Source organism: Artemia sp. Qi Xiang Cuo, chromosome 10, assembly GCF_049724085.1.
Source record: "Artemia sp. Qi Xiang Cuo chromosome 10, ASM4972408v1, whole genome shotgun sequence".
In the NCBI taxonomy this organism is placed as follows: domain Eukaryota; kingdom Metazoa; phylum Arthropoda; class Branchiopoda; order Anostraca; family Artemiidae; genus Artemia; species Artemia sp. Qi Xiang Cuo.
In genome coordinates, this window is record NC_142803.1 from 72,497,082 (window position 1) to 72,506,563 (window position 9,482).

Genomic DNA, 9,482 nt, shown 5'->3' on the forward strand with positions numbered 1-9,482 from the left:
AATACATTTTTGCTACATGCTAAATTTTTTTGTCTTTTTTTTTTTAAAGGAAGAAGAGACATGCAATAGTCCTCCTTCTGAGAAGAAAGCAAAATATGGCGAACCTTCGTTAATACAGCCCACAAGAGCGTCTGTTATCAAATTCGCTAGAAAAGTTACACACGATCATGCATCAAGCACTCAACTTATAGCGACAGAACCCTCTGACTCCCGCGTTGGCTCCATGGCAACTGGAAGGAAGTTGAAAAGGAGTTCAGATATAGAAGTCCAATCAGAATTTGTAAGTATATACATAATGGGACAAAGTTCTAGTGCCCTGTTTAAGCGACCAAAAAACTGAAGGGGCAACTAAGCTCCATTCAATGCTCAATTTCCCCAAAGTTATAGGGGTCGTGTGTGTCTCATTGGGCTATGTGTATCTCTTTGGGAGCGTTTGAATCTTTTGGTTACTACAGTATTATATTTTTATCATGTTTTACGATATTCGATTAGGATTAACTTAACTTCATTCCTTGAGTTTTGTCGAGGGGTAACACGTAACTACCAAATTGTGAGGTCACTGCAGAGGATTTTCCACAAGGAGAATTTTCCATGGGGAGGGAATGTTCAAGGAGGTGACTTACTACAAGTTTCGTCCACTAGCCTGAACGATGGAAATTCAATAGCTCAGAATTGAGGTCTTAGTCCACCAGCCTGAACGGTGGAAATTCACTAGCTCAGAATTGGGGTCTTAGTCCACCAGACAGAATGGTTGAAATTCACTAGCTCAGGGAGCGTTTGAATCTTTTGGTTACTAAAGTATTATATTTTTATCATGTTTTAGGATATTCGATTAGGATTAACTTAACTTCATTCCTTGAGTGTTGTCGGGGGTAACACGTAAGTACCAAATTTTGAGTTCACTGCAGGGGATTTTCCATGGGGAGGGAATTTTCCAGGAGGTGAATTGCTACAAGTTTCGTCCACTAGCCTGAACGGTGGAAATTCAATAGCTCAGAATTGGGGTCTTAGTCCACCAGCCTGAACGGTGGAAATTCACTAGCTCAGAATTGGGGTCTTAGTCCACCGGCCTTAATGTTTTAAAGTCACGATCTCAAAATTGGGTTCTTAGTCAATGTTCAGATTGGAGCGTTAGGATTCGAATATCAGGGCTTTTATTTGTCAAGACATTAATTCACAGAGATGGACATGTCCTCGATGGGGACCCCAGTGTGAACATGGAAAAAAAACAAAAATATATTGTTGGTATGTGTGTAGAGCATGGCATGGTTACCGCTAGGGCAATAGTCTAACCGTTAACGGTTTTAGATATCCGTGAATAAGTTCTAAAGCGAGAGTGGAAGTTGGGACAAAGTTCTAGTGCCCTGTTTAAGCGACCAAAAAAACTGAAGGGGGGCAACTAAGCTCCATTCAATGCTCAGTTACCCCAAAGTTATAGGGGTTGTGTGTGTCTCTTTGGGCTATCTGTATCTCTTTGGGAGCGTTTGAATCTTTTGGTTACTAAAGTATTATATTTTTATCATGTTTTAGGATATTCGATTAGGATTAACTTAACTTCATTCATTGAGTGTTGTCGAGGGTAACACGTAAGTACCAAATTTTGAGTTCACTGCAGGGGATTTTCCACAAGGAGAATTTTCCATGGGGAGGGACTTTTCCAGGAGCTGAATTGCTACAAGTTTCGTCCACTAGCCTGAACGGTGGAAATTCAATAGCTCAGAATTGGGGTCTTAGTCCACCAGCCTGAACGGTGGAAATTCACTATCTCAGACTTGGGGTCTTAGTCCACCAGCCTGAATGGTTGAAATTCACTAGCTCAGGGAGCGTTTGAATCTGTTGGTTACTAAAGTATTATATTTTTATCATGTTTTAGGATATTCGATTAGGATTAACTTAACTTCATTCCTTGAGTGTTGTCGGGGGTAACACGTAAGTACCAAATTTTGAGTTCACTGCAGGGGATTTTCCACAAGGAGAATTTTCCATGGGGAGGAATTTTCCAGGAGGTGAATTGCTACAAGTTTCGTCCACTAGCCTGAACAGTGGAAATTCAATAGCTCAGAATTGGGATCTTAGTCCACCAGCCTGAACGGTGGAAATTCACTAGCTCAGAATTGGGGTCTTAGTCCACCAGTCTGAATGGTTGAAATTCACTAGCTCAGAATTGGGGTCTTAGTCAATGTTCAGATTGGAGCGTTAGGGTTCAACTATCAGGGCTTTTATTTGTCAAGACCTGAATGCTAAGCGATGGACATGAACTCGATGGGGAACCAATTGTGAAAATGTAAAAAACAAAAAAAAACAAAAATATATTGTTGGTATGTGTGTAGAGCATGGCCTGGTTACCGCTAGGGCAACAGTCTAACTGTTAACGGTTTTAGGTATCCGTGAATAAGTTCTAAAGCGAGAGTGGACGTTGGGACAAATTTTTTGGAAGTGCCCCGCCTCACCTGCCCAGAGTCTCAGGCAAGTGATCCTAAATTTGAAAAAGTGGAAATTGGCTCAGATTTTCTAAACTGAGCTGCGACAATGAATAGATACTATTGGGAAAGTGATTAGAGACGCTGGACATCCGTGAACAAGTGCTAAATTGAGAGAGGAATTAGGGACAGTATTTGGGGGCACCCACCTGCCCAGAGTCTCCGACAGGTGACTCAAAAATTTAAAAAACACACAGAGACGACAGACACAAAGAGACGAATCAAACACAGAGAGGACAAACACACAGAAACGACACATAAAGACGACACATGCACAGAGACGATACGTTTTAATTCAAAAGTGTGACCCTAGGATTCCACTTTTCAATCTAGAAGAGTTTAAGTGTCCTAAATTTGAAGGGGCTATCACCGTCCTGAAGACGAGATTAGGTTCTTCGCACAGTGGATACCTAAGAACATACCTGATCGGGATAAATCCATAAGACATGTTAAAAACTATCCTATATCATGGGACCAGCGTTTGTGGATGTTTAAGAGTTAACTCTAATCACTATTTTTATGTAAACATTTGTTGTTGTTGTTTTTTTTTTTTTTTCTCAAAAAAAAAAAAAATATGTTAATAAATTTAATCAATAAATATCTTTAAGCTTAACCCCTTCATGTTCTTTAGAATAGTTCTATTGTAAGCAAGTAACAAACTCTTTCCTGAAGTCACCTCTTGGATACACAATACAGAAATTTTCATTAAAGAAATTATGAAAAAATTGTAAGTAAGTAGCAAATTCTTTCTTGAATTCACCTGCTGGATTAATTATTTATTTTAGTAAAGTAATAATTTATTTTAGTAAATTAATAATTTATTTTAGTAAAGTAATAATTTATTTTAGTAAAGTAATTATTTATTTTAGTAAAGTAATTATTTATGACGTTATGTCTGCTTTACAAAAATATGGGATGAAGCGTTTTATTATAATACTTCAACAGAATTAAAAATGAATATTAATAAATTAATGAAATTAATAAATAGGAGTTCAGTAATGATAAACTCGCACGGTTTAGTACAGATGGTTTTGTAGTGCAGTGAGTTGTTACTAGTAGTAGTATTTTCATTTTTTTTTTTGCAAGCCATTCATAATATACATTAAATGCATTATGATATTTTATTGATAAAAAATAGCCATGACTACATCAGATGGTTTTGTAGTGAAGTGAGATGTTACTAGTATTAGTATTTTCTTTTTTTTTGCAAGCAATTCGTACTATACCTTAAATGCATTCAGATATTTTCTTTATAAAACATATTCGTGACTACATCAGATTTTTTTGTTATGCAGTGTGTTGTTACTATTAGTAGGACTTTAGTGTTTTTTTTTGAAAGCCTTTCATACTATAAATTAATTAAAATAAGATATTTTATTTATAAAAAATATCCGTGACTACATAATATGGTTTTGTAGTGCAGTGAGTTGTTACTAGTAGTAGTTTTTTTTTTTTTGCAAGCCATTAATAATATACCTTAAATGCAATCATATATTTTGTTGATAAAACAAAGCCGTGAATAAATCAGATGGTTTTGTAGTGCAGTGAGTTTTTAATAGTAGTAGTATTTTCTTTTTTTTTTTTGCAAGCCATTAATACTATAACATAAATGAAATCAGATATTTTATTGATTAAACATAGCCGTGACTACATAATATTGTTTTTTTGTGCTGTGTGTTTTTAATATTATTATTATTTTAATGTTTTTTTTTTTCGCAAGCCATTAATAATATACCTTAAATTCATTAAGATATTTTATTGATTAATTATTATAACTAGATTTTATATATTTTAAACTATATATACAATATATGATGTATGTAAATCCTTTTCTTACATCTCCGATGTTTTAATAGACATTCTAAACGTTCAATATGCTAGCTTACTCTAAAAATAATGAACACATAACAATGTAAGGTATAATATATTTTTAATGAAATAATGTCATGTATAATTGAACAACTTTGGACATTTTTATTCTGTTCCATAAAATGCTTCACCATGAACTCTCTTGATAGTATAGCTATTGTCTTCTCTCAGTTCGTAATCAGTAGAATAATCATTATTCCATTTTGACTCATACACAATTTTAATAGGTGTGTCATCGACAGGGTCAATATGCTTTTCGTCATTTGTATTATTTGATTCATTGACTGTTTGATCAGTGGCAGTAACGTTTGCTGGTACTTTGATTTCAATCGATTCATATTTATATTCTTTAGTGATATTTTTCGACAAGACCCTGTATATTGTTCTATAAATTTCACATTCTATTATAACACTATATTTAAGAATTTCAAAGAAAATGCCCTTATACATGCTCTTTTTTATCAAATTATTAGAATTGTCATCCTGTATGTTAGTCTTTGCTTTTGTCTGAATGATAATACCCAAAAGCTGACGATGGGCTTCAACACCGGGTAACATGTTACCACAAGCACTAGCAAGAAGATGCCCCTCTTCATCAACTATTATTTTTATGTTGGCATTCTCTTTGAGTGTAATTATCTCCGGAGATCTCAATCTCGCAGATCCACCATCATAAGAGTTGAATTTTTTTGGTCTTCCAAAGAAATTCAAGTCCTTACTGCCAAGACAACGAACGCATACGTTTCCGATTGTACTACCACCTGAACTTGTTTCATAGTTTAAAGACTTCTCATTGTCAGCATCGAATTCTACAATAACACTATAATGTGAATACACTTTCTTAAAATGGTTTATATTAACTTTTTCATAGATATTAGCTAAGTGTTTATCGTTCCACTGTGTAAGAAATACTGATTTAATATTTGCGATAAACTAGGTAGTGTCGATAACCGGCCATAGAGCAATAGTGGGAAAGCCAAATCGTGTCTCAGGGACAAGCATAGAGTACAATTCATTCAAGAAATTATGAAAATATTTGTAAGCAAGTAATAAACACGTTTTGAAACTACATGCTATTTGCATGCCTTTCCTTGGCACCTTTCAAAAATGAGCGGGGATCCCCCACTGGTTTCTACACAGTGCAAAAAGTGAGCAGTACGAAAAACTTGAAACCTTTCCAAACGAGCGGGGGATTCCCCACCAATCAGGAGGTGGTATGCAAAGTCGACATAGCTTTATTTCATTTTTTTTAAGGTTCATTTAGACGAGGTTACGCGCGTAACCTCGTCTAAATGAACCTAAAAAAAAAAATGAAATAAAGCGATGTCGACTTTGCATACCACCTCCGGAGTGGTGGGGAATCCCCGCGCGTTTGGAAAGGTTTCAAGTTTTTCGTACTGCTCACTTTTTGCAATGTGTAGAAACCAGTGGGGATCCCCGCTCATTTTTGGAAAGGTGCCAAGGAAAGGCATGCAAATAGCATGTAGTTTCAAAACGTGTTTATTACTTGCTTACAAATATTTTCATAATTTCTTGAATGAATTGTACTCTATGCTTGTCCCTGAGACACGATGTGGCTTCCCCACTATTGCTCTATGTCCGGTTATTGACACTACCTAGTTTATTGCATATATTAAATCAGTATTTTTTACACAGTCGAACGATAAACACATAACTAATATCTCTAAAAAAGTGAAGATGAAGCATTTTAAGAAAGTGTGTTCACATGATAGTGTTATTGTAGCATTGAATGCTGACAAGGAGAAGTATTTAAACTATGAAATAAGTACAGGTGGTAGTACTATCGGATACGTATGTGTGCGTTGTCATGACAGTAAGGAATTGAATTTCTTTGGAGTATCAAAAAATTCAACTCTTATGATGGTGGATATGCGAGATTGAGATCTCCGGAGATGATTACACTCAAAGAGAATGCCAACATAAAAATAATAGTTGATGAAGAGGGGCATCTTCTTGCTAGTGCTTGTGGTAACATGTTACCCAGTGTTAAACCATATCGTCAGCTTTCGGGGATTAGCATTCAAACGAAAGCAAAGACGAAAAGAAAGGCCTACTCTTCTACTAATATCATAAACCATATCCTGTCTACGTGCCGGAACTGTTACCTGTGTAAAAATAGTGTGATAATAGACAGTGAAATTTCTAGTAAAATAAATAGGGCATTGGCAGAAAATATCACTAAGGAATATAAAGATGAATGGATGAAAATCAAAGTACCAGCAAACGTTACTGCCACTGATCAAACAGTCAATGAATCAAATAATACCAAAGACGAAAAGAATAATGACCCTGTCGATGACACACCTATTAAAATTATGTATGAGTCAAAATGGAATAATGATTATTCTACTGAATATGAACTGAGAGAAGAAACTATCTATACTATCACGAAAGTTCATGGTGAAGCATTTTATGGAACAGAATCAAAATGTCAAAAGTTGTTCAATTCTACATGACATTATTTCATTAAAAATATATTATACCTTACATTGTTATGTGTTCATTATTTTTAGAGTACGCTAGCATATTGAACGTTTAGAATGTCTATTAAAACATCGGAGATGTAAGAAAAGGATTTACATACATCATATATTTTATAGATAGTTTAACATAGATAAAATCTAGTTATAAGAATGAATCAAGAAAATATCTGAAAGCATTTAAGGTATAGTATGAATGGCTTGCGAAAAAAAAAAATTAAAATAATAAAACTATTAACAACTCACTGCACTAAAAAACAATCTGATGTAGTAACGGATATTTTTAATAAATAAATAATCTTATTGAATTTAAGTTATATTATTAATGGCTTGAAAAAAAAAAAACGAAAATAATACTAATATTAAAAAAAAAATTAAATAAAAACCATTATTTTTTTTTAACGTCTTTTATTTAAAAATAAATTTAATTAATCAAATGTTTTTTTTTATTTATGTTCTTGCAAAAAAAAAAAAACTACTACAATTAAAAAAAAAAAGACAAAACAAAATAAATTTTTTATTAACGCAAATTTTCTAACAAGAAAAAAAAATATATAATTTAATTTAAATTAATAAATGATATCAAAAAAAACACGAAAGTTATAAAAAAAGAAAAAAAAAACATAAACACAAAACCATCTGATGTAGTCACGACTATGTTTTATCAAGAAAATATCTGAATGCATTTAATGTATAGTACGAATTTCTTGAAAAAAAAACTAAACTACTAATAATATTAACAGCTCACTTCAATAAAACCTCATATTATTTTGTAATGGCTATTTTTTAACAATAAAATAACTGAATGCATTTAAGTTATATTATGAACTGTTTGCAAAAAAAAAAATGAAAATACTAAAAATATTAGAAGATAACTTCGCTAAAAAAACATCTGTACTAAACCGTGCGAGTTTATCATTACTGAACTCCTATTTATTAATTTCATTAATTTATTAATATTCATTTTTAATTCTGTTGAAGTATTATAATAAAACGCTTCATCCAATATTTTTGTAAAGCAGACATAACGTCATAAATAATTACTTTACTAAAATAAATAATTACTTTACTAAAATAAATTATTACTTTACTAAAATAAATTATTAATTTACTAAAATAAATTATTAATTTACTAAAATAAATAATTAATCCAGCAGGTGAATTCAAGAAAGAATTTGCTACTTACTTACAATTTTTTCATAATTTCTTTAATGAAAATTTCTGTATTGTGTATCCAAGAGGTGACTTCTGGAAAGAGTTTGTTACTTGCTTAAAATAAAACTATTCTAAATAAAATTAAGGGGTTAAGATTAAATATATTTTTTGTTTAAATGTATTAACATTTTTTTTTTTTTTTAAAAAAAAAAAAAAAACAACAACAACAAATGTTTACATAAAAATAGTACTTAGAGTTCACTCTTAAAAAACCACAAAAGATGGTCCCATGATATAGGATAGTTTTTAACATGTCTTATGGATTTATCCCGATCAGGTATGTTCTTAGGTATCCACTGTGCTAAGAACCTAATCTCGTCTTCAGGACGGTGATAGCCCCCTTCAAATTTAGGACACTTAAACTCTTCTAGATTGAAAAGTGAAATCCTAGGGTCACACTTTTGAATTAAAACGTATCGTCTCTGTTCATGTGTCGTCCTTATGTGTCGTTTCTGTGTGTTTGTCCTCTCTGTGTTTGATTCGTCTCTTTGTGTCTGTCGTCTCTGTGTGTTTTTTAAATTTTTGATTCACCTGTCGGAGACTCTGGGCAGGTGGGTGCCCCCAAATACTGTCCCTAATTCCTCTCTCAATTTAGCACTTGTTCACGGATGTCCAGCGTCTCTAATCACTTTCCCAATAGTATCTATTCATTGTCGCAGCTCAGTTTAGAAAATCTGAGACAATTTCCACTTTTTCAAATTTATGGTCACTTGCCTGAGACTCTGGACAGGTGAAGCGGGGCACTTCCAAAAAATTTGTCCCAACTTCCACTCTCGCTTTAGAACTTATTCACGGATACCTAAAACCGTTAACGGTTAGACTGTTGCCCTAGCGGTAACCATGCCATGCTCTACACACATATCAACAATATATTTTTGTTTTTTTTTGTTTTTTCCATTTTCACAATGGGTTCCCAATCGAGTTCATGTCCATCGCTTTGCATTCAGGTCTTGATAGTTGGACCCTAACGCTCCAATCTGAACACTGACTAAGACCCCAATTCTGAGCTAGTGAATTTCAACCATTCAGGCTGGTGGACTAAGACCCCAAGTCTGAGCTAGTGAATTTCCACCGTTCAGGCTGGTGGACTAAGACCCCAATTCTGAGCTATTGAATTTCCACCGTTCAGGCTAGTGGACGAAACTTGTAGCAATTCACCTCCTGGAAAATTCCCTCCCCATGGAAAATTCTCCTTGTGGAAAATCCTCTGCAGTGAACTCAAAATTTGGTACTTACGTGTTACCCCCCCGACAACACTCAAGGACTGAAGTTAAGTTAATCCTAATCGGAAATCCTAAAACATGATAAAAATATAATACTTTAGTAACCAAAAGATTCAAACGCTCCCTGAGCTAGTGAATTTCAACCGTTCAGGCTGGTGGACTAAGACCCCAATTCTGAGCTAGTGAATTTCCAC